At 40.2% G+C, this 16,259-nt stretch overlaps 1 long non-coding RNA gene across 1 annotated transcript in view; it reads right to left on the bottom strand.

Annotated features, from left to right (window-relative positions):
* The window catches only part of LOC116695445 (uncharacterized), a 17,596-nt gene extending 5,612 nt beyond the window's left edge, over window positions 1–11,984 (bottom strand). The window contains exons 1-2 of the long non-coding RNA XR_004333464.1: window positions 11,975–11,984; window positions 2,848–2,857 (exon numbers count right to left, since the gene is read on the bottom strand). This is a non-coding gene — a long non-coding RNA (uncharacterized LOC116695445). The remainder of the gene's footprint in view (window positions 1–2,847; window positions 2,858–11,974) is intronic.
* Between the last annotated feature and the right edge of the window lie 4,275 nt (window positions 11,985–16,259).

Here is a 16,259-nt window from a genome sequence, read left to right as displayed (position 1 = left end):
GTGTGTGTGTGTGTGTGTGTGTGTGTGTGTGTGTGTGTGTGTCAATTACACAGAGCTGAGATAGTTTATTAACCTCTCAGGCCAGTAGGTCATCTTAGTACCACAGGTTAGGACCTGCAGGTAATTGATGAAGTACACCATGTCACAGCGACCACATCTCCATACCACTGTATTACATAGGCAGTTTTCCCCCATTTAAATACACCAGTGTATCTTATTTAGAAGACTTCCAACTGCCTGTGGAAGCACGCAGGTCTGCAACACCAACCTCATCTCAGAAAAATGAGCCTGCTGTCCAGCAGCATTACAAAGATTTACAGGGTCTTTGATGCATGGGAGCATAAAATGGAAGTGAGATTATTCCAGGTGAGAATCTAGTTTACATCAATCAACTGTAAAGCTAAATGGTAAGATATCTTGCATGGTAGGCCGTGTAGTTCAGCAGAACATAACATGACATAACAATCTTGGTCATAGTTGAGGCTAGAAACTGATTATAATCAAGTTAAAAAGAAAGCATGTGTATGTTGATTCAACCATCCAGCCCAGATTTCTCAATACACAGTTTTTAGAGGACAGCAATTACTCATACAAATGTAAACACAGGTCAAGTGTTAGGACAAATGATCAGTGCTGTTGATTTTCTAGTGAGGACAGTTTTGAAAGACTTGTGTAATTGTTTTTATTATTCTTGTAGATTTTAGCTTTATGCTAAACTACCTCCTCCGGTACTAAAGGTTGTTACTGTCTCCAGTTGGTCAAAAAACATCTTATTTTGTTGCCAAACTGCCTATCTGTCCTTATGAGAGGAAGTTTTGTCGAACAATAAGATGGCAGAACTGCAGCTATCCCTAACACTTTTGAAAAAGTGAATAGAAGTGATGATGTCTGGCAGGTAAGGCTGTCCTCCTCTTAAGACAATCAACACCTCCCTTATCCTCATTAGCAATAAATCAAAGACTCTGTAGAGACGAAAGACAATATCCCTCTTTTGTTGGAGGCCACTGCGTCGTTCGTTAAGGTGCGATCAAAGCAGCTTAATGATGAGCAGAGGAAGATTAATGAGGGACTGCTCAAACCTTAATGAGTGACGGGAAACGAAGAATAACTACTCTCTTGTGGATATATTCAGAAAATCCTTTTTAGCTGCCGTTGTGTGTCTGCAAGCTACAAAAGAACGCTTGTGTGTGTGTTTTGAGTGTGAATGGAGGTAATGGGCAGTACAGCTGGCCTGTGCTCAGCTTAAAGGCTGCCTGATTGTTTTAGCTCATCCTGGGTTTGATGATGGAGATGGTGTTGTTGCTCGAACAAACATACGGCACAGCAAGTGCACATTTGTGGTGCGCCAACAGGTGTGGAAGAGACAAGAGGGGAGATGGTGTGAGAAACACACAGAGAGAGAGAGAGAGAGAGAGAGAGAGAGAGAGAGAGAGAGAGAGAGAGAGAGAGAAAGTGAGTTTTGGAAACCATCCCAGCGCCAAGCAGAAGCCAAATTAAAAAGAAAATCAAAGCCTTTTTCCTGTCCACTTGAAGATGATAGCGCTGTTAGTATGCGAGAGAGAAGCATGAATCTGCATTATATCAGCTGTGTTTAGATCCACTAAAACATAGGCAGATTCAGTTTGGAGGAGCCACACTGTGATCATCAAAGCAGGAAGAGCAGATGTGTGCATGTTGGGAGACACACATGTGGCGGTAACGTTTACAGCGGTGAGTCAAACAATTTATCCCAGTAAAAGAACACTACATGGCTAAACGTATGTGGACAATGGACACCCGAACATAACATCAATGTGTTGTTGTTGCACAGCTCATTCCAAAATAATGGACAATCATTTTCTGCTCTAATAGCCTCCACTATTTTGGTTTCAGGCTTTCAAATAGATGCTGGAACCTGGCTACAGATATTTGCTCCCAATCAGCCACAAGAGCATCAGTGAGGTACTACACTGCTGTAGGTCAATGCGGCCCGGCTCACAGTTGGTGCTCCAATCAATCCCAAACGTGTTGGATAGTCAGCACTCTGTGAATGCCAGTCAAGTTCTCTATCCTAAGGGGGACACACTTTCAAGAAAGAGTCCACCCCAAAAACATGGCAGCTCTCTATAGTCTAAAGTGTTATTGTATGTTTTAGAATAATCATTTCCCCTGAGTGAAAGCAAGGAACCTAGCCCAGACCACCGCATCACATAGTGGCTATATGGCATATATTGAGCAGACAGTCCTTACTGAGCTACACCCAGTTGCTATTTTATTAGAAATGCCTGTACAGTCATGAGAACTTAGAATGCAGCAGTGGTGAGGGAATAAAACAAAGTGGGGTCATCCTTTACCTTTCAGATAAGTCAATCTGTTCCAAATGGCCAAGACTGTGAATGTGAAGTCATAAACACTGACAGCAGACCCCTAAATAATGCTAGAGACATGTACAAAGGGAGACAAATAACCAAGTTACTCCAAACCACGTTGTGGACAGAATAAAGACACAAATAAAAATAAAACATGGACAAACATGTTGAGTGTCAAATCCTAATTCTATCATATGACATGACGGGAGAAGAACAGTTCAACAATAACAGTAAAGTATTTCAATCTGTGTGTTAGCTGCTCAATGACCACACAGCAGTCCTATACTAAAGATGAAAGTTCACATTTAATGTCGCCCACAAACTCCTCGTTATTTATTATCTTCTGCCACTATTCTCTCCACCCAAGCCCCGGCAGGCCTCTCTCACAGCACAGAGCAGATTACTCGCACAGAGGACAACGGCGAGCTTCAGCCGCCGCTGCCGCTCAAATGCTAAGACGTTTTAATTTCTTACTTTTTATCGTTGCCACGCAGACCACTTTAAAACTACTTCCCTTTTGCCTAGTTCCACTTCCAAGCCGCCCAAATCTGGGCCTCTCCCATCCCAAAATCTTCACTGCCCAACAGTCCCCGGATGACTTCCCCTCCCTGAAATCTGGCTAGAGCTCCAATCTTGGCTTGATGGGGTGCGTGGAATTAAAAACCAGGCAATTACAGTGAAAAATTGAAATCTTGTGTTTTGTATGGGAGTGGTGTGCCGAGGGGGGGAGGGGATTAGGCTAAAGCCGGACTGGCGGTTGAATGGTGAATGAACCGAAGGGTCCCTGAAAGACGCCACTTGTTATTAGAGTGTGTAAACACTGCCAAGCTGTTGAGAAGCTGGTAAAAACACATCGGACATAAAGACGATGCCTGTGGACACGTCGTATTATCCCTCAGTACATTAACTGGCATCTAAATACTTGAGGGTTCCAACTCTCGCCCCTCCTCCATCCCTCTCTCTCTCAAAGTATATCCCTCTGTAATCTTTCCTAGACAATGAGCAAGAGAGGGGAGATATACAGCGAGGAGGAGAGAGAGAGAGCCATAGAGATCTACAGTAGAGAGTCAGTTAGGAGCGTTGGCTTTATCTCTATCTAACACTGTGGGCTAGACACTGATCTTAACTCACAAGAGAGGAGAGTTTATTATTGGAAAGCAAATACAGTGTCAATAAAATTAGCCCATAAATAAAGATGGTTCACTTTTCATCCAATCATTAGTAGCCACCAATCATCTGAAGGCAGGCGTTAGTGTAAAGATGCAGACTAAACCTTGATAAACTTCAACCAGCAGGGAATCCAAAAAGTATCGGAAGTCAGACCATCCACATACCCCCATGGCAATAAACTGACCTCAAGCTGCAACTAGCCATTATTTTAAATAGTGATTAATCTGCCAATTGCTCTGTTTTGAAATCAATTATTTGTTTGGTCTATAACATGTCAAAAATACATCATAATGTCCCTGTGACCAGGTTAACTACTCAAAGTATTTAACATTCAGATTTGAGAAATTGGAAGCAGTGTATTCTGGGATCTATGGGTTAATAAGATTTAGCTTTTATCAAACTTATTGCAGATTCAGTTTCTGTAAGTACTGTACAATAATCCATTAATGTAGATAGTTTTAGCGCTACAGGAAACACTGCAAAGAAAATATTTATTTTCCTATTGTGAGAAGCATGCTATTTATCTGTAAAACAAATTCAGTAATCTGATTTTTTGCCTATTGCCCAAATTACTACAAAACTAAAATACATGATGTATTTTAAGATGTATTGAAATCAAAGTGCTTGAACAATTAAAGTGTCTTTCTGCATTTTAATTATTTATTTTATGATGGTGGCAACATCAGTCCAACATACTCAGCCAGCTCAGTTCTATTAATGAAAATGGTTTCACTACAGGGAACAACTCTCTAATGACAAACAAGTAAAAACTGAACACGTTTTACACAACAGTTTATACCCCAAACATGTATCAAAGAGGACTAGCAAAGGTTTCACAAAGTACGACATCATGCATCTGTAGTAGGGCTGGGCAATATATCAATTTTGTATCAATAACGCAACTTGAGACTAGATATTGTCTTAGATTTTGGATATATTGTAATATCGTAATATGGTAAGTGTTGTCTTTTTTTTTTTAAAGGCTGCATTACAGTAAAGTGTCATTTTCTGAACTTACCAGACTGTTCTAGCTGTTCTAATATTTACCTTTACCCACTAAGTCATTAAATCATTTCTGGAAAATATTTATTTAGCACCAATAGTAAGCTATACAATATTGTCGCAAAATTGACGTTGTGGTATTTGGTTAAGAATATCGTGATATTTGATTTTCTCTATATCGCCCAGCCCTAATCTGTAGCATCACCAAGCGCTCTTCCCCAGCTTCTTCGGCTGGGGAGGAAAAAAAACTAAAGAGGCAAAGATTTCTTGCTTAAGAACACATGAATTATGATCGTGTCACAGCTGTTTAAAATTAGAAAAATAGGGAATCATTTAGTCCAGTGAACTAATCAATGTTTTCTGGTCTATGCACAATGACCAAAGACATTCAGAATCTAGAAAGCATCCTCTAAAAAATGCATCTTCCGAGTGCAGTCAATACCATGACACCAATAAAACATACAAACATGGCGTTGATTCAGCAGCAGTATGGCGATATACGCAGGAGTAGAGCTGGAATTTCCCTTTTTACCCTGTTGGTGCAGTGTCTGTGTGTGCCTGATGAACTACCATTATTCTTCAACATTTTCACAATCCTATGATACACTGTAATTTCACCTTTCTCAGTCTATGCCATGTGTCACAGGGTGCCATTACAACTGCACAAACCACAGTAAGCCTATATTATTCTTAATATTTTGCAACCTATACTCTTTATGTCATTACATGTCTCCCCCACTCCCCTGCTCTGGTGAATGAAACCATCTGCATAGTAAGATTACGCCTGTAATTATACAGCCAACAGCACATGCATTGTTTCTATATGTCTCAAACACACACACACACACACACACACACACACACACACACACACACACACACACACACACACACACACACACAACGCGAGCATCTGGCCCGGCAAGGCCATTATAGTAAACCACGTGAGCGGCTCCTATTCACAGCTCTCTATTGTTCAGACCAAGGTAAGTAGGAGAGCCTTCAGACTGTAATCTCTCTCACACACAACACACAACACACACACACACACACACACACAGATGTGAAAATGAGAAGTAGGAGAAAGTGAGAAAATAAATATTAGGCAGGAATAAAGTTGCTAGTTAGGTGTACATGTCTGTGCGCGTCCATGCATTTTTGTAAAAATTTGATTTGCAACTTATAGTAACAAAGAATTAGATTTGCTACCAAAAAGAACACGTCTAAGTCCTTTTCTACTTTCTAGTCTACTTTTCTGTTGTTTCTGTTTTCAACAAAACATACTCAGATTCTATGTTGGTGCACACACAAAAGTTGTTGTAATTTGTACTACATCATTTCAATAAACAAGGTCCTCAAAAATGTAGGTCTATATACCGATCCAAAAAAACAGAGCCGAGGAAACCTACCTACCTATCTAAAATGCATTAATTTATTTTGAATAAAAGACAACTGATTTCAAAGGGACTCAAGGACAGTCCGGCACAGTCTGAGCATAATTGGAATAAAAACAAATACGCCTGTGATGATTGTGACACACCATTTGATCAGAGCCGATAGCGAGTCTACATGGGCCCACTTATCAGGTATCAGACAAAAAGACCAAGGACCCCCAGCAATACAGTGCTAACTCTAGACCAGATTCTAGGTCAGGTCTCTGTTTACTAGAAACCAAGAGGACCAGCAAAATCAGCAGCTGAATATTATTGGTCAATAATAGCTAATGGTAGATATAATGTGAGCATAAGTAAGAATAAATGTCATAAAGATGTTTGAAATGACTCAAAAAACAGCGTTGCCATTACGTAGTTTGAATTTGAGCTGTAAAATGTCCAATACACATCAATGTCACAATTCGTTATTAGTGATTTCTGTGCCCAGGTTGAATTGTAACACAGCTCTGGTGAATATGTTCATTTATTCCAATAGAAAAGGTTAAACGTTTGAAGTTCAAAGGGGCTCTTTGTGGAGCACAGAGGCAGGTCAGATGGTGTTGGGTGTTGTTTCAGTTTTTTGGTCAAAAAAATCTTTTAGGCTCTACTGAAGAAAACCAATGGAAATGTGCAAGATTCCTTCTAGGAAAATACGCAAATTCTAGATTTAAATGTTTCTGTGTAAATGATCTATTCTATGAAGTGTCCACCAATAAAAGATGAAGGTCCTGCTGGTCAGATCCTAGAATGGATGTGAACGCTGTCCTGCTGGAGAACCTGAGCTGGAGACAGACAGTGACACACCAACAGTGTCTGTGTGAATGTAACAGATCCCTTATAGCCTGACAAAAGAGAGGGATCAGACAGGATAAGCAGGTGCACACACAACCTCCAGAGGATCTATAGCACATTTCAAACACGCACAAAACCACCTTTACTAACATTGTAGTCACTCTAAGGGAAGCAACTGGCCTTTTTAATGCTACCTGAAGCTGAACTAAAATGAAAACACAGCACCTAAAATACAGACAAAAGAAAGCTAATGATTTTTTTTATTATTATTACAAATGGGCAGGAAAGGAAAAAAGAGCATTAAATGGGGGGGCATTGGGTCCACTGGTGCTTAGTAAAGTGATACAAGGAAAATAAAACATTTTGCGTATTTTTTTTTAGATTTGGACTTTTCCATTTCTCTGAGGTAGTACATGGACAGTCGTGTGGTGCTGCTGATGTTTGTCTGAGTGAGAGTAAACACCTTTTGAAAGTACCTTGCATGTCTCAGAAGAAAAGAGCCACCCAACCAAGACTAATGTGTCAATATTAACAGGAACACACCTTCAGCAGTCTCAACCGTCAACACAGAGGATTTAGATTTTTTTAATTTGCAGAAAGAGATGTTTTATCAGAACAAATACTGAGTGCGGACTGGAAGGTAAACGGACGGTGTTGAAACAGTGAGGCGTTTAAGGTGAGAGTCCAACTTAAACGAAGCATGTCGCATTATCTGCGTCAACTGGTTGTCAGGAAATCCAGCATCAACAGCGCAAGGCATCATGGGACAGCATGAAAGAGGATATGGAAGATAAAGTACTACTAAACAAATCTAAAATCTTCTAACATCTAAAAGTTGAATGATTTTGGATTAACTGAAAGAGGGTCAGTGCTTAGAGCCACCACTGAGTCGACCACCGTCCCAATTGTGTCATGCTTTAAAAAATAAATAAAAGTGTTGGAAAGGGAAGATGGACAGTAGCTTTCTTTGTTAATGTCTCATGTTATTTTTACCCATACATTCACCCCACCAACCTCCTTATGTCGACTATGTTGTTCTATAACAAGGTCGCCTGACCTTCTTTAGTTTGCGTCCATCATAATTCCTACGGCCACTAGAGGGCTTTGCCACTTGAGTCAAAGTCGTTTTTTCCTGGGAGGACGATCTCCTTTAGAGAGTTAGTTTGCATGATCTGGTACTTTCAGTCAACTGTCACATTTAAAAACTGGAGCTTTCTAATGAAACTATAGGCAAATGGCTTTAAATCTAAAAAGCAGCGTCCAGGTGTGGAGTTGATAAATAAGACCATACTTTCGTCATGCAAAAAAACTACAGATAAAAAAACATTTTCGCTAGGTAATGGTTAAACTGCCAAGTCCAAAATGCCTTTGAGAGTTACCAAATGTTGCCAGATCCTTACTTTTAAACTGGTACTCACCAAGGTAAAGAGTAACTATTCCCATTTAACAAATGTGTATTATACATGTAGTATATGATACTCCTATGGGCTAAGACAGTCAAAAATTAGACAATAGACATAAACAACTCTCTCACAAATCCAAAAACTATAGTGCAAAAACTCAAAATTGTGATGTCATCAAGTATGAAGTCTGGAGCTGCTCCATAAACAGCAACTGGGGAAAGATAGCATTTTGGAATTCTTAATTCAGGTGGTGTTCCCCTTTAACTGAGATAGGGGGAGATAATCTATTGATAAAGAGAAGGCCAACAGGGCAAGCCCCAAGTTGGCCAAACTTATTAGGTAGAGAAAATTTAATAAATAACCATACTGTCAGTTGTAAACATCCATCCCACACACGGACCAACTTCCTGGTTCAACTTCGGTCCATCCTACTTGTAATCAGGGATTAGCACTGTACTTAAAGGTGCACTGACTTTGGTTGTACCTCAAAACAAGTTTACATGATCTGGATAAACCAGTTTGTTTACAGTCTGTCTGATCATCTGACCTAATGATGCCAATGTTTCTGTCCCCTTTGACTGTAGTGATGTTGACACATTCACGGCTCTCAACAATTACTTTGGTGAGTACAATGTTATTATGAGCAACAGAAATGATGGACAAAACTACACAAATAAGATCTGAATCAGGATAAATAGGATTCTCCTTTTAGGCATTCTCACTTTCACTATTAGCAGATTGTTTAATTTTATTATACTGCTCACAGTGGGGCATCTTGTAACTCATTTAATTAGTCATCACCTGTCTGAAACACAGGTATTTGTTGGCATTAATTCCACTTTCTGCTATTTCCATCCACCCCTTTACTCCAAGCATCGCTCCCTGCCTGACGTGTTTTTATAAGTTCAGTGTGGTGTTCATTAGAAAAACATACAGGTAGCATAACCTCCCCGCCCTCTCTCCTCTCTGTGGCTGTGGGAGGCAGCAGAGCGAGGTGGGCTGCTTTTTTCTCTTCTTCTTCTCTCTGTTTTTTTTTTTTTACAAGCAGAAAATTGTTTTGTGCTGTTTCACGGCTGACAGGTTATGGTAATCCAGGAGAAGCACCGGTCTGGAAACTAATGAACTCAGAAAGAGAAAGGGGAAGAGAGATGAGGTGGCACCGTACCACAGTATTGGGAGCGGAGGTGTTCTTGTATCATTGATGCTTTATTTTACTTGTTCCCACAGATGGAAAGAACTGGCATTGTGCTTAATTAAAGTGCATTCAGCTCTGAGATGATGTGTTACTCTGAGTGATCGCTTGGCCGACTGACAGATTCATGTGGGTTTGATGTAAGAAATAATGCCAGGGAACTGATGCAGTTACATGGCACAGGATTAACACACATGATAGCTAATATCCCCATACTTCCCTTTAATTTCCAATTCTTGTATTGCAAAACATCACTGAAGCTAAATTATGCTCAAAATGATTAGAATACTCCAAGATGGTCATTTCTTACCAATGCTTTGGCTGATTCATCACATCAAATTACTTATAAATTATTATTATTATTGTTATTTTTTAATAGCTTTGTGTATTATTTTACATGCAAGTCTCCCAAATTAATTCTAAAATATTTGGTATCTTTGGAAAACTATGTTTGGATGTCATATGAGAAAACTCTAATTTTGGTCTGAGGATTGTAACAAGGGTTAGAAGGCCAACCAGATAAAGAATCAAGGAAATTGAGATTGTTTAGTAGCTCTGAAAGAGGCAAAATTGATCTTAATAATGTATTTAGAGAAAAGAAACATGCATAGTCATATATATATATATATATATATATATATATATACACACAGATATCTTTTTTTGTGTGTATATATATATATATATACACACAAAAAAAGATATCTGTATCTCGGTGACAGCGAATTCAAGGTACTGTCATATATCCAACCACAATACTTGTGATAGAAGATCAAAGGTGGTAACAAGAGCCTTCAGTCTCACACAAGTTTATTGGATAAAAACATGCAGCATGAAATAAAAAGCAAAAAATTCAATGATAGGGACTAGAAGATAAGGAACCACAGGCCACAAGATTAAAAGTTTACTACAGTTACAGCAACAGTTAGCTACTGAGAATATTGTATTAGCAACTCATTAGCCACAAACAGCTAGTATAATGGCTAACTTGGTTAGCACTAAACTGATCAAAGAAAAGCTATAGTAGCACATCACAAACCACCGATACCAAAAAAGAGTATCACCCTTCAACAATTAAGAGTATTTGTATTTGGAATAGCAAAAAGATGTCTGTCCAGGCACTTATTTTATTCCCTTTACAGGCTTTGGTAGTAGCCGTATATTTAATCGTCGCTGCTTTGTTGTAGTGCCGTGCAGGGGACTTCGCATTTCTCCGACGCTCCATTGTTCCCACCTCTCAATAACCTCTCAATAAATACAATTTAATTGACGGAGGATGTTTCCCGATTCGAACAGAGTGTAGCATGCCAACACAAAGAAAGCGGAAGGTAAGGGACATCCGGCCAAAAAGGAGGGATATCCGGCCAAAAAGGAGGGATATCCAGCGGAACTTCTGGTGGCACCTCTGGATGCATCGGATCTATCCCGTAAATGAAACGTCGTGGATATAGACTAGCAGCAAAGCAGAAATAACACAAAGGAAGTTAAGTAGATATATCCAAGTTTTAAGCTCATAAAGATGTAACGTTGAAGGGTGCAATATTTACAATCATTTGATAGATGAGGATCATAGATGAGGATATGATTGTGTGTGTTGCATGCTTCTTTTTCTAGTGTAGACATATAATGAGCTGATCTCCCTCCCCCTCCTCCCTCCATCAGAGAAAACATATTTCCATTTTAAGGCCCTAAACATGATCAAAGGATTGGCTTAATATAATCAGTTCAAAACCCATTTATTACTGTTTCCCTCTCTCCCTCCTCCTACTACCCCCCCCCCCCCCACTGCTCCCTTCTCCACCCTCCTGCCTTTTCATTCACCCTCCATCCTTTCCTCTTCCTCTTTCTATGTCTTTTATTCTATCCTCATCTGTCCATTCCTGCCTCTCTCCTCTGCCCCCCCACGACCTCTCCATTATATCTGCTTGTGTGTGCGTTAGTGTGTGTGTCCTCAGCTCTATCTAGCCTGAAACAGGTGCTATATAATAGTAAATTAATTAGACGAAGAAGATGCGCCTTGTTCACCGCAAAGCCCCTTGTGGCCTGCCAGGGTCTCTCACACACACACATACTAGAACACAGCCACCGGGAAAAAAGCCATCTGGGCAAGGGGAGATCCCTTGGGGGTGTGTGTGTGTGTGCGCGCGCATGTGTGTGTGTGTGTAAGAGAGATTTTGAGTGATTGGCCGTGAAGTTGACTGCAGTGATGGTTTTACATAACAATTAACCCTATTAGACCTGTACTATGTTTAGTGTGTGTGTGTGTGTGTGTGTGTGTGTGTGTGTGTGTGTGTGTGTGTGTGTTAGAGAGTGTTTTAGATGATGATCATTAGCAAATATTAAGACTAATCTTTGCAGATATTAAATGAAGCCTGATTGTGCAACTGTGTAAGCAAAATTGTTCAGAAAAGTATGCTTAATCCTTCATGGAGGACTGCAGGTTTGTTAGCATGGTGTCACAGCAGCGACCCAGGGGCCATTTTGCCAAACTTCGCCAGACTTGCGACCCGTAACACACAAATTTATCCGCAATTTGCAAGTGAAACTCATTAGGGAAACAGGATGCTGTCACAATAAAACATGCCAAAATGTGTCAAAACCACTTAGAAAAAAAGCTCCTGCAGCATATTCAACTTCTCTACTGCTGCTGCGCTGTATGTTTATGTGTTCCAAAATGTATTGCTTTGCTAATATATTGTGGAAAATGACTTGTCCTGCAGATCTTCGGAGCTAGGAGGAGGCAAAAGCTTGACAAAGAAGTAACTGCTGTAAATCAAAGCCAAATACAGCAGCGCTCCTCTACTAAGGAGGAGGCTGCAAACTATTCAGAGGCACCTTTAAAGCCTACAGGCAGCGCTGAGTGTTTAATATAGTAAAAGATAGACTTGAAAAAGTATAAATGACAGGACAATGAGTGGTGTGATTGTCCAATCTGCTGCAGGAAGTGTTATTGTTGATATCTGAGTGAAGAAAAGAACAACAATCCATTGTATAGCCTACTTGAAATCCTAACTTTCTCAGGTTAACTCATTCAAACCACAATAAAAGAGAACAAGAGAAGATTTGGGGTGGCTATGTCAGTGTAAAAACTTTTACCAAGTTAATATCTGTCCAGGTCATTTTTACTGACTGACTGTCACACAAACTCACACACAGCCCATAGCGTTGCTACCTGTTTAAACTGTGAGATTTGGGCTTGTGCAAAGCTTCACTGGGCTACACCAGCTATAGAGAAAGCTAAACTAACAAGACTGATTGCCAGCACCCACCCACACACCCACACTCACCCACGGCTGAATGCATGCACAGCCCTGCACTGCTCTGACAGCGCAGCCTGAAATCAGCAGAGACAGAGACAGACAGACAGACAGAGATGTGAGAGACAAAGCAGAGAAAGTGACAGTTGAGTGTTTGATTGACAGGACCCTTTTTTGACTTTGGGTGTAATTACTAAAGGGGGGTCGGGGATGAGGGAATACAATAAAGACTTGAGGGAGGAGGGGGGAGGAATCTGGGGTTTAACTGATACTGAGGTTTAAAGGACGATGCCAACTGTTTGGGGTTGAGACTGCCAAGAGCCCTTATTTAGTATCCTGGAATTTGACATTTTTTTCTCCATAAAATATCGACAAAAGAGATACTTGCTTCCCATACAATTCAATTTTTATTTTGCTTTCATAGGGTGAACCCAACTCCAATGTCACATAAACATTTTTCTTCCTATTATTTCAGAAGGTGAAAATATGGGATGTTAATTGGCAGGTGTAGGAATTTTATAGGCTGTTCTCATGAACATCAACATATACATATATATATATAAAAAGTAATGCACTGTATTTCATATGTATTGCACGTATTTATTACTGTATGCAACACACTGACTGCCAGCATATAAGGTAAGTAGTTAGGGGTGGATGGATGGGTCATAAAATGCAAGCGGGGAAGCAAAGTTTGCGTCCAGGGGAAAACACAAGACTTCCTTAGAAAATGGGTGTTCATTTCCAGGGAGAACTACTTAAGGTGACTGGTGTTTTAACCAAAACCACAATCTTTTTTTTCTAACCTTAACTAGTCGATTTGGTGCTTAAATTGCCGCCTGTTGGTTTGGCCTATGACAAAACATGCTTTCTAAAATGTCTATATACAAGTGGACCAGGCCTGAGTATTATGGGAATTGTTTTGAAGTTTGAGCATCACTGAGCTGGAAGGTCAAAAAGTCAATGTGTGAGAGTGTTTTATAGAGACATGAGATTATCACTGTCAGGTCTTCTAGTGCCACTGTTACCACCCAAACACAATGCAACAGCTAACAGCTTGCTAAAGGGATTAGCTGTGCATTTCACTTTTTTTTTCCAAAACACACACACACACACACACACACACACACACACACACACACACACCACACACCACACACACACACACACTTCCCTGGCAAGTCTCAGAGCTTCATCCATGTGTCACACAGATTTAGAAATTTATCACAAACAGAAAAGCTTCGGGGAGAGAGGGAGAAGAAAAGTAGGGGGAGCCGGGGCCAAGTGCGAGGCCCCCAGCCAGGCAGTTTGAGGGGCCCCAGGAGGACCCAGACATCGGCCCTCTGGGGCCCTCGAGAAGACTGCTGGATCACACGCTCAATAAATATTCGGATTGGAACTCCAGCAAGGCAAAGGCAAGACTGTGTGTGTGTGTGTGTGTGTGTGTGTGTCTGTCTGTATCTAAACCCCTGAAGCAGATGGTCGGGGATGTTCGTTTAAAACAGACGATTGATTTTAGGAAACAGATATCCAGCCTCGTTAAGCAGAAAGCACCTCTGGGACCTGGTGAGGGGGGGGTGGATGGAGAGGGTGTGCTTGTCTAACCTCTGCCACTGCCAACTGTAGAGAGATGGAGGGAAAGAGGAAACGAGGAAAGAATAAACGCATGAGAGAGGAGAGGAAAACTGCACCTATTGACTTCATTACTGCTGAGGGAGAGAGGGAGGAGAGAAGAGGAGAAGAGAGTGCAGCAAAAGAGGAGAGATAATGGGGTTAATGCCGGCAGACAAGCGGCAGTGGTGTTGGGTTAATCAACTAACACACACACACACACACACACACACACACACACACACACACACACACACACACACACACACACACACACACACACACACACACACACACACACAACCAAAAAAACCACACACACACACACACACACACACACACACACACACACACACACACACACACACACACACACGCTCTCCGGGGAGTGAGGGTCGGTGGGAAGCCTGTATTTGATCTGCCGGTAATACATTAAATGTGTATGAGAACACACTCGTGTAGTCTGTGAGTGTGCGTGTATGCGTGCGTTTACAGGCCTCAGTGTTTTCTTACATAAGTAAATTACAGAGCAGATGGAAATCAGAAATCATTTAATACACTTTACCTAAATGTAGTTCAGGCTAATCCAATTATCTAACATTGACATAACATCATTATAAAATGACTTCTTTCCAGAAATAATAAAAGACCGTCACCTCTTTTCAAGGGGTAACGAAAGTGTTATTCTCTTATAATATTTTTCTTATTGCTGACAAAACCAAGACCAACAATATGTTACTTCATTTCTCAACACGTATTCCTTGTGGCCCCCTTAGCCTAAAGCCCTTTGATTCCTACTGAAGACCTACATCTAAAAAATGTGTCTTAATTCTATAGTTTCATTTAGAAAAAGGCTGGGCACTGTTATTTTTAACAAATGTTACTCAAACACAGGGAAACATTTGTGCATTTGTCTGGGACTCTTCTTAGCCTTGGAGTAATACACATATGGTGCTTTATAGTGTGTTTTAATGGCAGCTGGATGGTATATGTGGGATGAAATCAAACTAAACTACAGTACCCATGTTTATAGTGAGCCAGTGTAACGGTGTGGCTCATTGGTGTATTTTTAGGAGATTTTGAACAACAACGCTCTTCAGCACAGAGAAATAAGATATATCAGGCTTTGGCAACATAGAATACTTGCAAGTACTATCAATTTAATTGTTAAGTTGTTAAAAATTACCAGGCTTATGATTAAAACAAATACAAAAGTAATTTCAAATTGTATGTAAAAATTAAACAAAAAAATGAGGATTTGAACAATTTGCAAGTAAAAATGCATTTTCTGAGAGGAAATTGTGACATAAATGTCCACCTTGAGACAGTGTGTCAACATAATCAGCAAGGCAGGAGAAAAATAAGACGAATGAGAAGAGAGAGACAAGTCAGGAATCTCAGGCCTCTCAGGATGGATGGATTGATTAAAAAAATAGAGAAACGCAGAAATGGAACTAAAACGGGGTGGAAGAGATACGAGCAATAGACAGGGTGAGAATAGACTTGTGTCCCATTCAGATTGTATTTTTGGAGGGACAAAATCAAACCTACATGAGCTCAGGAAAACTTGAAAGCTGACAAACTGCATGTAAAGTCCTACAAGTGGCAATAATGCACAGTGCTTTGAGTTTTGAACACGGATTGTAGCACATCAGACTTTTGCTGCTATGGTTACAATGTGAAAGGTGTGTACTTCTTTCATTGTTGATCAGTACTGATATTTTGGGCAGATATATTTGAAAACCTTACATGTAGTGTAATCATACATATGGTAATAATTCAATAGTTTACTTGTATGAAAACTGACTCTACATTCTACTGTATACACTGGATTGTTACAATGGTTGTGACAATGTTAAGGATTGGTTGGAGGAACTTTTGGACTTGTTGACAATACTGAAGGTCCTTCGAGGAATGCAAATTAGGTTTGGACATTTGATGGATCCTTGGACTTCATAAAAGGTCCCATTTGAAATAAAGTCAACACTGCATCAATATCTTTTAAAAGGGAACTATGCCATTTTATTAACTTAATTTACCTCAAGTGAACA

This window comes from Etheostoma spectabile, chromosome 9 (genome assembly GCF_008692095.1).
Source record: "Etheostoma spectabile isolate EspeVRDwgs_2016 chromosome 9, UIUC_Espe_1.0, whole genome shotgun sequence".
Taxonomy (NCBI): domain Eukaryota; kingdom Metazoa; phylum Chordata; class Actinopteri; order Perciformes; family Percidae; genus Etheostoma; species Etheostoma spectabile.
This window is presented reverse-complemented; position numbering and strand designations above follow the sequence as displayed.